Source organism: Giraffa tippelskirchi, chromosome X, assembly GCF_054371585.1.
Source record: "Giraffa tippelskirchi isolate mGirTip1 chromosome X, T2T-mGirTip1v1.2.pri, whole genome shotgun sequence".
Classification (NCBI taxonomy): Eukaryota; Metazoa; Chordata; class Mammalia; order Artiodactyla; family Giraffidae; genus Giraffa; species Giraffa tippelskirchi.
Window position 1 is genome coordinate 37639411 of NC_137289.1, and position 17014 is coordinate 37656424.

At 43.1% G+C, this 17014-nt stretch overlaps 2 long non-coding RNA genes across 3 annotated transcripts in view; one reads left to right on the forward strand and one right to left on the reverse strand.

The window, feature by feature from the left end:
- Positions 1–17014, forward strand: part of LOC145536425 (uncharacterized) — a 325058-nt gene that overhangs the window by 302259 nt on the left and 5785 nt on the right. The window contains exons 159-160 of the long non-coding RNA XR_014075840.1: positions 216–331; positions 2091–2206. This is a non-coding gene — a long non-coding RNA (uncharacterized LOC145536425). The remainder of the gene's footprint in view (positions 1–215; positions 332–2090; positions 2207–17014) is intronic.
- LOC145536426 (uncharacterized) overlaps positions 10762–17014 on the reverse strand; it is a 40765-nt gene continuing 34512 nt past the window's right edge. For both annotated transcript variants that reach the window (XR_014075841.1, XR_014075842.1), the window contains 3 exons: positions 16835–16938; positions 14773–14888; positions 10762–13283 (listed from right to left, as the gene is read on the reverse strand). This is a non-coding gene — a long non-coding RNA (uncharacterized LOC145536426). The remainder of the gene's footprint in view (positions 13284–14772; positions 14889–16834; positions 16939–17014) is intronic.

Genomic DNA, 17014 nt, shown 5'->3' on the forward strand with positions numbered 1-17014 from the left:
CAGACCATCTAGACATTTATGCTGACTTCTCCTAGGGGTAGGTAGTGTGGTTTGATCGGGTGTTTTGGTTTGTTTTCTCTTAATGGAACTTTGTGGTGACTGGTGTGTTTTTTGTTTTGGTTGGTTTCTTATCTCTTTGAAGCTGAATTCATACTGAAGGATATGGATCTGCATCTGAGGCAAAGGTATTCAACGGTATTTTCTTTCCTTTTCAGGTCGCGGTTTGCTAAAATAATGAAAGAGAGTGATCAACGGCTCATATGTTGCCTTGGTGTGGAGCCAGCGTTGAGGCACAGACGAAGAGCAGACACTGATTTCAGACGTCTCATAGGTACGTAACACAGCCCTCAGTTGTGCTTTGGTTCCGTTACCCGCTTCTGAACAGTAGGCACCTCTCTCGGGGCGGGTCTCTCACCGAACTTCTCGGGTTACTGTCTGGTTACTAGCGTGTTCAGGCATTCTTCGTCGCCACAGTTGTATCATCGTAATGGTCAGAAACGTTTTCCCTGTTTGCTTCAACTATCAACCATTTGCAAGTTCAAAGGTGCCCGAATTCCATTTAAAATCAAGCCCGGCAAGGGCCATTATTTTCCTGGAGCCGATGTCACACATCTGATGGGTGTGGAAGAGAACTCCCAGGTGTACTTTGTGTTTTCCTCCTTTGCAGATGAGAAAGATGATTTTCTGAAGTATTTTAGTGCAGTTTATACTGGTTCCATGGAGGTCTGTCCTTAATGCTGAGACTGAGCAACCTTCCTGCAGGATGGGCCAGGTGGCCGGTGGCAGGAGCTTCAGGGCCTTGTTCCTGAACATGGCCGCCACCGACACCACGCCCCCGAGGGCTTGACAGCCAGGGGCTCCTCGTTGGGCGAGCCCGGCCCCAAACAGCACTACCTGTTGCTCCCACACCGGCTCTGGTGAGGTGTCAGGCAGTCAGGTTGGCCCAGGATCTTCTGAGTGCTCGAAACCCTCACTCCCCAGGGCCTCTCTTCACAGGCCTTTCCGCAGCAGGATCCACAGCAAGGGCCTGCACGCCTTGCTCAAAATGGTTCCGCTTGATGGCAGTGTTGGCTCCAGAAATGCCAGCCACCCTCTGGAGCTGGGCGCCTCCCTCCGCCCTTTGCGTGTTCAAAAAGGCCCATGGTAGCCAAAAACACCTTCCAAACTCTGCCAGCTGGGTTGGCTCCACTGGAATGTTGGGGAAAGACCCGTGTCCTCTTTCGGGGGCTCTCCTGGGCTGGAAGACCATAGGGAAAAGGGAATCCAGAGGAGCCGTCCAACTCTGGGTCCACGTCCACAGCAGTCTCTGGGACTCTGAGGCGAGTGGCCTGGCCGCTGCCTCCTGGGGAGACCGCGATGTGATGGATTCTGTCACTTTGTTGTTACTGATGTGGGTTAGGATCAGAATTACCTGGATGATTCACGAATTAGGGTTTGGTTGAAAACCCTTGCCACGTGGACTACATCCATGTTCTAGCCGTGCATCGTAGTGTGTGCTCCTGTCATAAGGGGTCCTTTTGCAATAGGTGTAGACATTGGTCCCCACAGAGCACTCTTACTTAAATGGCTCCGTCCACTTTGGTAACTTGTTTCTAGCTAGGTGACTGAGTGTGCTCAATAAACCCTAGACTTAAGTAATGTGTCCCTTCTGCCAGGACACTCATCCCTCATGGGAATCAATTAAGTGCCGAGCGGGAGAACGTTTGTGTATCTGTGCATGCAGGGCTAACAGGTTATTCTTTTCACAAACCTCAGGGCCGGTAGTGTAGGTGAGCAGAAAAGGGCATCGGTATGTTAGACCGCAACCTCAGTCCACAACACTGAGTCTAAATGGTTACAGTGAGTTACATCACAGTGGGTTTGCAGTATAAAGTCCAGACCATCTAGACATTTATGCTGACTTCTCCTAGGGGTAGGTAGTGTGGTTTGATCGGGTGTTTTGGTTTGTTTTCTCTTAATGGAACTTTGTGGTGACTGGTGTGTTTTTTGTTTTGGTTGGTTTCTTATCTCTTTGAAGCTGAATTCATACTGAAGGATATGGATCTGCATCTGAGGCAAAGGTATTCAACGGTATTTTCTTTCCTTTTCAGGTCGCGGTTTGCTAAAATAATGAAAGAGAGTGATCAACGGCTCATATGTTGCCTTGGTGTGGAGCCAGCGTTGAGGCACAGACGAAGAGCAGACACTGATTTCAGACGTCTCATAGGTACGTAACACAGCCCTCAGTTGTGCTTTGGTTCCATTACCCGCTTCTGAACAGTAGGCACCTCTCTCACGGCGGGTCTCTCACCGAACTTCTGGCGTTTCTCTCTGCTTAGTAGCCTGTGCAGGCATAGTTCATCGCCATACTTGTATCATCGTAATGATCAGAAACGTTTTCCCTGTTTGCTTCAACTATCAACCATTTGCAAGTTCAAAGGTGCCCGAATACCATTTAAACTCAAGCCCGGCAAGGGCCATTATTTTCCTGGAGCCGATGTCACACATCTGATGGGTGTGGAAGAGAACTCCCAGGTGTACTTTGTGTTTTCCTCCTTTGCAGGTCAGAAAGATGATTTTCTGAAGTATTTTAGTGCAGTTTATACTGGTTCCATGCAGGTCCGTCCTTAATGCTAAGGCTGAGCAAATGCAGGGTTAGTTCAGCAACCTGAGTCCTTCTAACCTACCAAAGTAGCCTTCCTGCAGGATGGGCTAGGTCGCCTGTCACAGGATCTTCAGCGCCTTGTTCCTGAACATGGCCGCTGCCGCCACTACGCCCCCGAGGGCTTGTCAGCCAGGGGCTCCTTGGTGGGCGAGCCCGGCCCCAAACAGCACTACCTGTTGCTCCCTCACCTGCTCTGGTGAGGTGCCAGGCGGCCAGCTTCACCCAGGTTCTTCTGAGTGCTCAAAATCATCACTGTTCGTCTTCCCAGGCCTTCCCCCAGCAGGAGCTGCAGGAAGGGCCTGCATGCCATGCTCTGAACATTTCTCCTTCATTACACTGTTTTTCCAGAAATGCCATTGCCGTCTCTTCCTGGATCTCTCCCTCCGCCCTTTGTTCGTAAAAAAAGACTCTTGTTAGGCCCAAGTGCCTTCTAATTGTTGTAACAGTGGTTGGCTCTAGTGGACTGTTGAAGAACGTTGTGTCTCCTCCTTAGAGTGTTCTCCTTGGCAGTATGGTGATACCTGTAAAGATACCTAAAAGATCCTGTCCACTTGTGGTGCATGTTCACAGCAATCTAGGTGATTCTGAGTTCATACGGCCTGGACCCTACGTTTCCTGGCTATCACTGTGTGATATATTCTGTCACTTTGTTATTGGTCAAGTTTGAGGCCAGAATTCCCTTGATAATATATATAATTCGGCTTTGGTTGAAGGCCTTTGCCACTTGGAATAAATCCAGGTTCTAACCACTCATACAAAGTGTGTGCTTTTGTTGTATGCATCCTTTTGTAATAGGTGTAGAGATTCTGTAGTTATCATCACCATAAATGTCTGCATAGTTTTAGGAAAGGTTCAAATATACTATATATTCAATAAATGACCTCCTGTGGTTTTTGACAGTCTTAATTTCAAAGAGTTGTTGGTTATTTTTACGAAAGTACCCCTGTGGAGGTGTGGGTGGAGGACTCTTGGTGGTAGTCGTAGCAAGGTGAAATATGCGCCTGACTTCATGTAAAAAAAAATGACATCAACCCTAAATGTTAGTCAAGTTGTTAAGCAAGACGAACTCATTCATTGCCAGTAGGAATACAAAATATTCTAACCACTCTATGTAGTAAATAAAAACTTAATGTGGTCCATTTTCAAGGGTAGCTAGCTTTGAGGAAAAAAGAAAAATTAACTAGCACTCAAACAAAGGGAAAGTGGGATGTTCAGCGTTTTGTGCTGGCTCCTTCTGTTGGTGAATTCAAAACATAAGAACAGTAATAAATGCGAGCAAAAGTGGAAACAAGATGTTAGGAGAGTGCCAGCCCATAAAGAAGGAAATATACTTAGGCAACCTCTGGAAAGATTGTTTATCTACCCCATAGTACTCAGCCAATGAAGAACTGGGGAAGGGACTTGTGTGGTAGAAAATAAATTGCTTCTTGTAACTGCCCTGGGTGTGCCTGCCCACTAGACACCTCATCTTGTAAGAGCGGCATTAAAGCCTCCTTCCCATTGCACCTCGTGCCTTCAAGTCCATTCTTTGGGTTTGGACCAGTGGGCTGTATTTCCCACAGTTTTGGGGCCTTGTTTGGGATCTCTATGCCTGCATGGAGGTGGGACTCCAGTAGAGTGGGGAGACTTGTCTCACCCCACTTTGGGTGGCCTGCTCAGCGTGCGCCTCGTTCTCCACAGAAGCCATAGACAGAGCTGAGAGCGTTAGTTTGAGGACAGTGGAGATGACACGGGAAAAGAGAAAGCAGGCACCGCAGCAACCTTGTGAACAAGCCACGGTAGCAAAATTGGACTAGTAAGTAGTGCCTTGGTGGTTGGGGCTTCTCAGAGGTCAGGTGTGTGACTGAGAAGTATCCTAGATAGATATGAAGCAAGTGAGGATTCCCAATCCGCCGTTCTGTCATCCTGAGAGGGAAATGACCAGAGATGGACAAAGCGAATCTGGGAGTTTGCGTAAGAAACCTCCAGTGTCGGGAGGTTGAGTGCATAGGAAAAACAGAACACAGAGACTAACAGAATGGGAAATAAATTTCTAGGCCTAAGGAACAAGAAAAGGGGAGATAGGGATTCTCCTCTGATATTCCCTAGATAGTTATTTGGGCAGGATCTTGAGGGTTCAGGAGGAAAAAAGGAAAAAAAACGGACCCAAGGGTTACTCAGTTATAAAAGACTGGGTGGTTTTGGCTGAGTGGTTAGGTAAGAGGCAGATCTGATACTTTTCCTCAATTCGTCGGGCGCGGGCGGGAGCGAGCAGCACAGGCAGCAAGTGAGATGCAGCTCCCAGGCCTCCTCCTGGCCCTCCTTGCCCTGCTGGTGCTCACCTCCCCGGTGCCCAAAAGGAAAGACAGTGTGAAGATGGGAGGCCTGGGGAGCTAGTGCCTGGAGTGGACCTGGCGGCCCTGCACCCCCAGCAGCAAGGACTGTGGCGTGGGTTTCTGCAAGGGCATCTGCAGGGCCCAGACGTGGTGTATCTGGTGCCAGGTACCCTATAACTGAAAGAAGGAGTTTGGAGCCTACTGCAAGTGTAAAATTTGTCAGAATAAAAGTGAGGAGAATATATGAGAACTTTGCTCTGAAGAAATTGGACAAGACTCCTCCTGGCTGGTTACGGTTTTCTCAGGTGACTGAGAAATTTACAGACATGGTGGAGGCCTAGTCCTCATACTGTGCAGTGGTCCCATAGGGAAACCCACTCGTTAATTAAAACACTTGCTAGTCTGGGGGGGGTCACAATAAGAATTGGTCATTCAGCAACCTGAGCAGCCACGGTTGTCTAAGATTGCCATAGGGAGAATCTGAGCTGAAACGACTCTGGGTAACTCCTGGAAGAGTTAAGCTCAAAAACAGCACACAGGCCCACCACACAATTTCACTATGAATTTTTATCCCTGACAAATTTAACTTAAAATGGAAAACAAAATCTCAAAAACAAAAAACTGAGGGGTGTCAGAAAGCCAAACTCAACATTCCAGCCAGATTCATGTATAATGCATATGGAGCTCATACTTGCAATACATAGTTATTTGGGGAAATTATATTAAAAGAGATCTCAACAAAAATGTCCAAATTGGGGTTCTTTTATATTCCAAAATTGATATTTTTGCATACACAATTAGAAAAGGCCAGGCATGATTACTTTGGTATCTAAAAGCTTCTTAAAAAAAAAGAGTAACTTCCTTGCAGGAAACCAACAAGAAATTGCTTGAAAGTATATCAGAACTAAAAAATAAGGGAATGAAGTCTTTATAAAATTTTCTTATTCCAACTGTTATTTATTATTCCAACTGTTGTTTACAGTTAGTGAGTTTTATATTGTGATATCTGATTCATAACTAAGTTTGGAAAACAAAGCTATGAGATCTCTTGTTGTGTCTATTTGGATATATGTATGTCTCAGTATGTGTCTTTGTCTTTAGATAATATTGCTAAGAACTCATTTGTAAATGAGTTCTAATCTAATTGGCCTAAAGAAAAGTAAGTGCTTACAAATTGAACAATTCTAAATACAAGAGAAATTAACCTAAATAAATCTCAGGTTCACGTGAACTCGGAAATATTCAGTATTAAATACCTGGTATTAATGTTTACATGTTGATCTAACTAATATAGATATGACTAAGAGTCATTAAGCGTAATATTTTCATTGTGCCTAGGTTTAATATAAGTTAAATATTATTATATCTGTTACAAGTTTTGTCAGCAAAGAAAGTAACTCAAGTGGAAAAAACTAAGGAAAAAGTGTAAATGAGATAAGAGCTTTTAGATAAACTCTATTAAGAATAATTATAATTTAGGAATGTCTGTCTAAAATAAGCAGGGTTGTGCTAAACTAGGTGATGAACGTTTATTAAATAGGGAGGTCATTTCCAAATAAAATAAAATTTTGAAACACTGATTACTAGACACTAATTTCCTTTTACAGAGAAACTAAAGAGATTTTGGACTATTAATAAATAATGTTTGGTGCCATCCTGAGATGTTTTCTATAAGAAAGCAAAAGTTTTTAGAAATTATCACTGGTATCCATGTTCACCAATCTATAGGATGCTAACACAAAGGACAGTTCTTGAGTACTTAAGGAAAATAGGATGTATATTTTCAATATAAAAAAATAACATTATATAAAGGAAAAAGGAAGTAATTTTGATTATGAAAAAACAAAATAATGGATACAGAAAGGAATAAAAAGGTGGTTTGTGAAAGTTATGTAACATGTCAGAAAATAAATGAAAGGGTAATTAGGAAGCACACTATGGAAGGAGACCTCCTGGGCTAAATAAGACCATTCCAGAGTATTCAAGTGGATTGCCCAAGGTGGGAAGGCTGAGACATTTACTAGTAGTAGTTGATCACTTTTCTGGCTGGGTAGAAGCCTTCTTCCCTCTTCCGACTGCCACTGCTGGTAATGTAACCAAAATAATTCTAGAGAAAATTATACCTAAATTTGGCCCGGTGGAAAATATTGATTCAGACAATGGGAATGACTTTATCTCTTAAGGTATTTGAAGGGGTCATGGAATGTTTACACATTAAATGGGACTATCACACCCCCTGGCATCCCCCTACCTCTGGGAAAGTAGAACAAATAAACGAATAAATCAGATAATTAAGCAAATAACCAAATTAATTTCAGAAACTAAATTACCATGAACGAAATGCCTCCCAGAGGCAGGCCATTTGGCTCAGTTGGTAAAGAATCTGCCTGCAATGCAGGAGACCCGGGTTCTATCCCTGGGTCGGGAAGATCCCCTGGAGGAGGGCACGGCAACCCACTCCAGTGTTCTTGCCTGGAGAATCCCATGGACAGAGGAGCCGGGTAGGCTACAGTCCATGGAATTGCAACGAGTTGGACACAACTGTGCGACTTTCACTTTTCAAGTGCCTCCCAGTAGCGCTTCTGATCAGGACGGCTCCAAGGAGAGATGTGGGGCTCAATTCCGCATATGAATTGCTATATGGGTTCCCATATTTGGGCAGAGCTACAGATCTCCCAACTTTGGAAATGAAAGATCAATTTCTAAGAAACTATATACTGGCCATTTCCTCTACTTTATCATCCCTTAGGTTAAAAGGGCCCCTCGCCCAGACTCTACCTTTCGAATTCCAGTCGGTTCATCATTTCCAGCTGGGTGACTTTGTGTTAATCAAAACCTGGAAGAAGACAGCCAAGCTGGGAAGGCCCTTATCAAGTGCTCCCAAACACTGAGACAGCTGTGTGGACCGCCGAAATGGGGTGGACTCATTATACTCAGGCTAAGAAGTAGGTAACTGAGACTTCAGAGAAGGGGGAAGAGGAACAGTGGGAGGTGCATCGGTCACTTTAAAAGCCCTTAAAGATGACGCTAAAGAAAAAGGTTTAGTAACAGAATGGGTTGGCTCTACTTCTGGAAACTAATACATGTAGGATGGATTATTCACAAAGCAGAAGGCCAATGAGGAAATTGGAAAGGGACCCCAAGCTAGTGATTAATATAACTAAACCCCAGTACCTCAGACCATAAGATTTGATACATGCCAGAGTTTGCCTTGTGAAAACTTAGAAAACCAGAAACAACTTTCACAGGCAGACATATATCTCTGCCCTGAACTAGACACAGGCTACACTAAAGCAAATCCTTGCCCTAGTTTAGACCACAATGTATGGTGGAATTGTATGGTGGACCACACAATTCCAGGGCTGGACAGTAAAGATGGGTGGGTTACTCCAAGTTGAAGGCCCTTAAAAGCCAAAATACACCTCTCTGAGGGTATCCCACCAGAAGCCAGCCAGGACTTAAAATACAACCCTATACTTTTGACTGTTAACCACCCAGTTACCCTAGATCAAGAGCCAAAAGTAGCATCTCGGACTTACGGGTTGGGAGCAGGTATTACCGGGAGAGATCACCTAGGCAATTTGTTCTTAAGCACATTGAAAATAGGACCTCAAGTTTGTCGGTGATTGTCCCAACCTCAGACTCCAAAGAATACTTTAGTCCTTGCAGTAATGATCCCAAGTGAAAGTGAAAGTGAAGTCGCTCAGTCGTGTCCAATTCTTTACCACCCCATGGACTGTAGCCTGCTAGGATCCTCCGTCCATGGGATTCTCCAGGCAAGAATACTAGAGTGGGTTGCCATTTCCTTCTCCAAATGATCCCAAAAGAGTAAAAATAATAGAAACAAAAGATCTCAGAGAGACTTCAGAAATTGAGACAGGGTATGGAGATGCAAATGCCTGGGTCAAATGGGTCAAATTTACGGTGCCAGCCTGTAGTAAGAGTGATTGTTATGCATATGCGGTTGGACATCCACAGGCACAGGTGGTTGCATTCACCCTTGGATGGGGTACTGATCTGGAGGTATGCACTGCATGTTGACTGTCTACCAGGACAAAAATGCCTGGGAAAATGAGACCTGCAAGAGTCTGTCATTACTCTTTCCTGAACTGCAAAGGTTGGAACCTATGGACCCTCTTTCTCCATAGGGAATGTGAACCACTCCTCTTGCCTCTCTAGGCAGGGAGGAGAGTTCAGTAGACCCGTGGGAGAACTTGAGACTTGTACCAGCATCTTGAACATTACTGGTGAGCCCAGCAATGGTAACTACTCATTACTCTGCATGCCCTGGGCCAATGTCTGGTGGTTTTGTGGGAAAAGAAGCCTCCTTGATAGATTGCCATCAATTGGCCGGGGACTTGTGCCTTACTTCAGTTGGCCATTCCCTTCACTCTGGCATTCCACAAGGTACCCGAAAAGCCACCCAGCCACCAAAATCAGAGATCAGTGGCAGGCTCTTCTAAATCTATATAAACTATACCAGAGACACCCTATAAGGAGTAGCTAGCCAATTGGATGCCCCCAGTCGGATGGTCTGGGAAAATCACACTAGACATATTAGCAGAGAAGGGGTTGTTTGTGTTACGCTGGGAAGGAAATGCTGTACTTTATTCCCAACAATACAGCTCCTGATGGAACCATCACGAAGGCATTATAAGGACTAACAACCTTAGCCAATGAGCTGGCAGAGAATACTGGAATTGATGATCCATTCAGATTGGTTAAAGGATGGTTTAAAAAATAGAAAGGGATGCTAGCCTCAGTTCTCACCATTCTCACAATAGCGGCAGAAGTCTTAACAGCAATAGGGTGTTGCATTATCCTGTGTGTGAGAGGGTTAACACAAAAATTAATTGAGGCAACAATAAACAAACAGATGTCCATGACTTAGCAACAAAATAATTCACTGTTATTAAAAGCCAAATTAGATTCAACCTCTTATGATGAGGCAAGTCAACAGATCTTAGAATGATTTAAAAATCAAAAGACTCAAAAAATGGGAATGAAAATAAGACCAAAAAAGTTACAAAGAAAAAGAGGAGGGAATTTGTAAGAAATAAAAACTTAAAATGGTCCGTTTTCAAGGGTAGCTAGCTTTGAGTGAAAAAATAAATACTAGCAGCCAAACAAAGGGAGGATGAGATGCTTAGGGTTTTGTGCAGGCTTATTCTATTGGTGAATTAAAAACATAAGAATGGGAATAAGTGCACAGGAAAAGGGGAAACAAGATGTTAGGGAGGGGCCAGCCCATTAAGGAAATATACTTAGGCAACCTCTGGAAAGATTGTTCATCTACCCCATAGTACTCAGCCAATGAGGAACTGAGGAAGGGACTTGCGTGCCAGAAAATAAATTGCTTGTTGTAACTGCCCTGGGTGTGCCTGCCCACCAGAAACGTAATCTTACAAGACCTTCACTAAAGCCTTGCTTCCCACTGCACCTTGTGTCTCCAAGTCCATTCTTTGGGTTTGGGCCAGTGGACTTTGTTTCCCACACTTTGGAAGTTTGGCAATCACACAGAAACATGCACACAAGTGTTTATAGTTTTTTTCATAATTTGCAAACCTTGTAAGCAACCAAGATGTCCTTGAGTCGGTGAATAGATAAATAAATGTAGTGTGGAATAAAAGAAAGGAGCTATCAAGCTGCAAACGTACTTGGAGGAATCCTAAATGCACATTGCTAAGTGTAAGAAGCCAACCTGGGGGGAAAAAAAATATTTACTGATAAGGTTCTGTCAGGATACATTTAACAGGAGGCTTCCTGTGTGCTGTTTTCAGTCTTGCATGAATTCTATGTTCCTTTTTTTTTTTTTAATAAATTTATTTTAGTTGGGGGCTAATTACTTTACAATATTGTAGTGGTTTTTGCCATACATTGACATGAATCAGCCATGGGTTTACATGTGTTCCCCATCCTGAACCCCCCTCCCACCTCCCTCCCCATCCCATCCCTCTGGGTCATCCCAGTGCCCCAGCCCTGAGCATTTGTCTCATGCATCGAACCTGGAATGGTGTTCTGTTTCACATATGATAATATACATGTTTCAATGCTATTCTCTCAGAATGTCCCACCCTCACCTTCTCCCTCAGAGTCCATAAGACTGTTCTATGCATCTGTGTCTCTTATTCTGTCTCGCATATAGGGTTATCATTACCATCTTTCAAATTCCATATATATGCATTAGTATACTGTATTGGTGTTTTTCTTTCTGACTTACTTCACTCTGTATAATGGGCTCCAGTTTCATCCATCTCAGTAGAACTGATTCAAATGTATTCTTTTTAATGGCTGAGTAATATTCCATTGTGTATATGTACCACAGCTTCCTTATCCATTCGTCTGCTGATGGACATCTAGGTTCCTTCCATGTCCTGGCTATTATAAACAGTGCTGTGATGACATTGGGGTACACGTGTCTCTTTCAGTTCTGGTTTCCTCGGTGTGTATGCCCAGCAGTGGGATTGCTGGGTCGTATGGCAGTTCTATTCCCAGTTTTTTAAGGAATCTCCACACTGTTCTCCATAGTGGCTGTACTAGTTTGCATTCCCACCAACAGTGCAAGAGGGTTCCCTTTTCTCCACACCCTCTCCAGCATTTATTTCTTGTAGACTTTTGGATAGCAGCCATTCTGACTGGCATGAAATGGTACCTCATTGTGGTTTTGATTTGCATTTCTCTAATAATGAGTGATGTTGAGCATCTTTTCATGTGTGTGTTAGCCATCTGTATGTCTTCTTTGGAGAAATGTCTGTTTAGTTCTTTGGCCCATTTTTTGATTGGGTCGTTTATTTTTCTGGAATTTAGCTGCAGGAGTTGCTTGTATATTTTTGAGATTAACTGTTTGTTGCTTCGTTTGCTATTATTTTCTCCCATTCTGAAGGCTGTCTTTTCACCTTGCTTATAGTTTCCTTCGTTGTGCAAAAGCTTTTAATTTTAATTAGGTCCCATTTGTTTATTTTTGCTTTTATTTCCAATATTCTGGGATGTGGGTCATGGAGGATCCTGCTGTGATTTATGTCGGAGAGTGTTTTGCCTATGTTTTCCTCTAGGAGTTTTATAGTTTCTGGTCTTACGTTTAGATCTCTAATCCATTTTGAGCTTATTTTTGTGTATGGTGTTCGAAAGTGTTCTAGTTTCATTCTTTTACAAGCGGTTGACCAGTTTTCCCAGCACCACTTGTTAAAGAGATCGTCTTTTCTCCATTGTATATTCTTGCCTCCTTTGTCGAAGACAAGGTGTCCATAGGTGCGTGGATTTATCTCTGGGCTTTCTATTTTGTTCCATTGATCTATATTTCTATCTTTGTGCCAGTACCATACTGTCTTGATGACTGTGGCTTTGTAGTAGAGCCTGAAGTCAGGCAGGTTGATTCCTCCAGTTCCATTCTTCTTTCTCAAGACTGCTTTGGCTATTCGAGGTTTTTTATATTTCCATACAAATTGTGAAATTGTTTGTTCTAGTTCTGTGAAAAATACCGTTGGTAGCTTGAAAGGGATTGCATTGAATCTATAGATTGCTTTGGGTAGTATACTCATTTTCACTATGTTAATTCTTCCAATCCATGAACACGGTATATTTCTCCATCTGTTTGTGTCCTCTTTGATTTCTTTCATCAGTGTTTTATAGTTTTCTATATATAAGTCTTTTGTTTCTTTAGGTAGCTATATTCCTAAGTATTTTATTCTTTTTGTTGTAATGATGAATGGTATTGTTTCCTTAATTTCTCTTTCTGTTTTCTCATTATTGTTGTATAGGAATGCAAACTCTTCCAGAAAATTGCAGAAGAGGGTAAACTGCCAAACTCATTCTATGAGGCAACCATCAGCCTAATTCCAAAACCAGACAAAGATGCCACAAAAAAAGAAAACTACAGCCAATATCACTGATGAACATAGATGCAAAAATCCTTAATAAAATTCTAGCAAACAGAATCCAACAATATATTAAAAAGATCATACATCATGACCATGTGGGCTTTATCCCAGGAATGCAAGGATTCTTTAATATCTGCAAATCAATCAATGTAATACACCACATTAACAAATTGAAAGATAAAAACCATATGATTATCTCAATAGATGCAGAGAAAGCCTTTGACAAAATTCAACATCCATTTATGATAAAAACCCTCCAGAAAGCAGGAATAGAAGGAACATACCTCAACATAATAAAAGCTATATATGACAAACCCACAGCAAACATTATCCTCAATGGTGAAAAATTGAAAGCATTTCCACTAAAGTCAGGAACAAGGCAAGGGTGCCCACTTTCACCACTACTATTCAACATAGTTTTGGAAGTTTTGGCCACAGCAGTCAGAGCTGAAAAAGAAATAAAAGGAATACAGATAGGAAAAGAAGAAGTAAAACTCTCACTGTTTGCAGATGACATGATCCTCTACATAGAAAACCCTAAAGATTCTACCAGAAAATTACTAGAGCTAATCAATGAATATAGTAAAGTTGCAGGATATAAAATTAACACACAGAAATCCCTTGCATTTCTATACACCAATAATGAGAATTCTATGTTCCTTAACAGCACCTGAATACAGGTGCCAGAGAGCTGGCAAGCCAGCTTTTGGGGATAATAGAAATTCGTATTGAAATTCTGTAAGGCAGCCATTTACAACTCTCTTCCCTTCTGATATGTAAAGTAACTTTTACAACCCCCTCTCTTATGAATGATTCTAGCCTCTGGCTTTCTGGATGACTTCTTAGATTTTTGATCCCTGTCTCTGCTAAAAAAGACTATCTTGTAGGAGAGTATATATATGCCCACAATATGTTAAATAAACACCTTTGTTCCATCAGAGCACTGGTCCCAGTGTCTTTCTCTCTCTCTCTGTCCCCTTCAGGCTGCTCAGCCTCTTTTTTCCTTCTTTTACTTTCTTATCAGTCGACTCTGTACCCCCAAGTTCCGGCCCATTTAAAGGGCCACAACAGGTATAAATAAAGTTTCTTAATTATAAGGGGCTATATAACAAAGTACATCTCACATGCGAAGTTTCATATCGTCCTTCAGAGATTCCAGCATAGAAAGACAGAGGTTTTTCCTTAAGCAACCCAGGGGATAAACAAGATCACCTCAAAATCCTTCCTAGCTCTGGGGTTTGTGAAAATATCAGGCTATTTTGATAGATTTAAAAGGTTTCAGGTTACTGAAGTAACCCTGCCTTTGCTCACTAATAGCATTAATAATGCATTTCCATGGCACCAGTATAAATTTGTTTAAAAGTATAAATTTGTTTAAAACACTTAGGACACTCATCTTTGTAAAAGGCAAAGGAGTAAAACACAAAGTACACATGGGAGTTCTATTGCATACCTATCAGATATGTGAAATCGGATCCAGTAAACTAATGGCCTTTCTGGGCTTGAGTTTTAAACTGAGTTCAGGGGTGTTGGAACTTACAAATAAGTTGATACGTGAATCGTACAGGCAGAACTCTTCTCATCACTGTGATGAACAACTATAGTAACTAAGTATACCTGAAAGATTGAAAGCAGGCAGAAAAAGGGACCACAGAGGATTAGGTGGTAGGATGGCATCACCAACTCAATGAGCACATGAGTTTGAGCAAGCTCCAGGAGTTGCTGATGGCCAGGGAAGCCTGGTGTGCTGCAGTCGGTGGGGTTGCAGAGAGGCAGACATGACTGACCTACTGAACAAAAACAACAAATACCTGAACACGCTACTAACCAGAGACAAACCTGAGGAAATTCGGTGACAGACCTGCCTTGAGACAGGAGGCTACTGTAGAGAAGGGGGAAACAGGATCAAAGCACAACTGAGGCATGTGTTACATACCCCTCAGAAGTGTGAAGTCAGTGTCTGCTCTTCCTCTGTGCTTGCTCTCTGGGTCCACACTGAGGCAATATATGAGCTGTTGATCACGCCCTCTGACTTTCTTACCAAACTGTGAACTGAAAAGGAAAGAAAATACTGTTGAATACACTTGCCAGAGGTGCAAATTACCTTCCCCCAGTAAGAATCAGCATGAAAAACATGAGGAAACAAAACAAAAATCATTCCAGTCTTCTTCTAGATGCAATAAAAAAAAACGATCCAGTCACACTAGCTACCCTTAGGAAAAATAAGTCTAAATATACAGATGGTCTGGAAGTTATACTGCAAACACACTGTGATATAACCCACTGTGACCATTTAGTCACTTCCTAGAGTACTTTGCTGGTATTGAGGCTTGTGCTCAAACACCGATGAGCCTTTCTGCTTACCTAAACTACTGCCCCAGAGATTCCTGAAATAAATAACCTGTTAGCCCTGCATCCACAGATACACATTCTCCCACTACCACTTATTGATTCCCATGAGGGATGAGTGTCCTGGCAGAAGGGACACATGACATAAGTCTAGGGTTTGTTCAGCACTCTCAGTCACCTAGCTAGAAACAAGTTACAAAACTGGATGGAGCCACTTAAGTAAGATGCTCTGTAGGGAACAATCTACACATACTGGATCCATATTACAGGAGCACACACTTTATATGAATGGCTGAAACCTGGATTTATTCAAAGTGGCAAGGGTCTTCAACCAACCCCTAATATGCAAATCATCAAGGTAATTCTGCCCCTAACCCTGACCAATAATAACAAAGTGACAGAATATATCACACCCCGGTCCCCAGGAAACAGGGGCCAGGCCATATGACTGAGAATCTCCTAGAGGGCTGTGGACATGGACCCAGATATGGACAGCTGCCTTTTCATGTCCTTTTATCTATGTTCTTTATGCCAAGGAGAAGCCCCCAAAGGAGGAAACACCTTTCCCACAACACTCCAGTGGACCACTTGGAACACTCTTGGTCTCCATGGGCCTTTCTTCACCTGCAAAGGCAGAGGGAGAGGCCATGCTCCAGAGGGTGGATGTCATTTCTAGAGCATCAGTGCCATCAAGCGGGAGATTTTTGAGCTAGTCCACCAGACCCTGGATGTTGATCCTGCTGGAGAAGGCCTGTGAGGGGAGAAAGGGAGTGTCTGAAGTGCTCAGAGGATTCTGGGTGAACCTGGCTGCCAGGCACCTCTCCAGAGCAGGTGTGGAAGGGAAGGCAGTGGTGTTCTGGGGCCTGGCTCTCACACAGAGGAGCCCAAGATTCCCAGGCCCTCCGGGGCGTGACCTCAGAAACTGCCATGTTCAGGAACAAGGAGGTGAAGCTCCTGACCCAGGGCCTCTGCCTAGGTGATCCTTGTCCATCCTGCAGGAAGGCTACTTCGATAGCTTTAAAAGGTCTCAGGTTACTGAAGTAACCCTGCCTTTGTTCAGTCTTGCCATTAAGTATGCACCTCCATGGCACCAGTATAAACTGGATTAATACACTTCAGAAAATCATTTTTGTAAAAGGCAAAGGAGTAAAACACAAAGTGCACCTGGGAGTTCTATTCCATACCTATCAGATGTGTGACATCGGCTCCAGTAAAATAATAGCCTTTTCTGGGATAGAGTTTAAAATGAGTTCAGGGGTGCTGGAACTTACAAATAGGTTGATACTTGAATTGCACAGGAAGAACTCATGACATCATTACGATGAAAAAGTATAGCAACTAAGTATACCTGAAAGATTGAAGGCAGGAGAAGGGGATGACAGAGGATGAGATGGTTGAATAGCATCAGAGACACAATGGACAGGAGGAGTTTGAGCAAGCTCTGAGAGACGGTGAAGGATAGGGAAGCCTGGTGGGCTGCAGTCTATGGGGTTGCAAAGAGTTGGACAAGACTGAGCAGAAGTACCAGAACACACTACTATCCAGACACTGACCAGAGGAAATTTGGTGAGAGACCTGCCCTGAGAGAGGAGCCTACTGTACAGAAGGGGCAACAGAATCAAAGCACAACTGAGGGCTGTATTACATACCCATCAGAAGTGTGAAGTCAGTGTCTGCTCTTCATCTCTGTACTCTGGGACCACACCAAGGCTAAATGAGCTGTTGATCACGCTCTTTGATTTTCTGACTGCACCTAAAAAGAAAGAAAATACTGTTGAATACATTTACCACAGGTGCAAATTAACTTCCCTCAAAAGGAATTCAGCAAG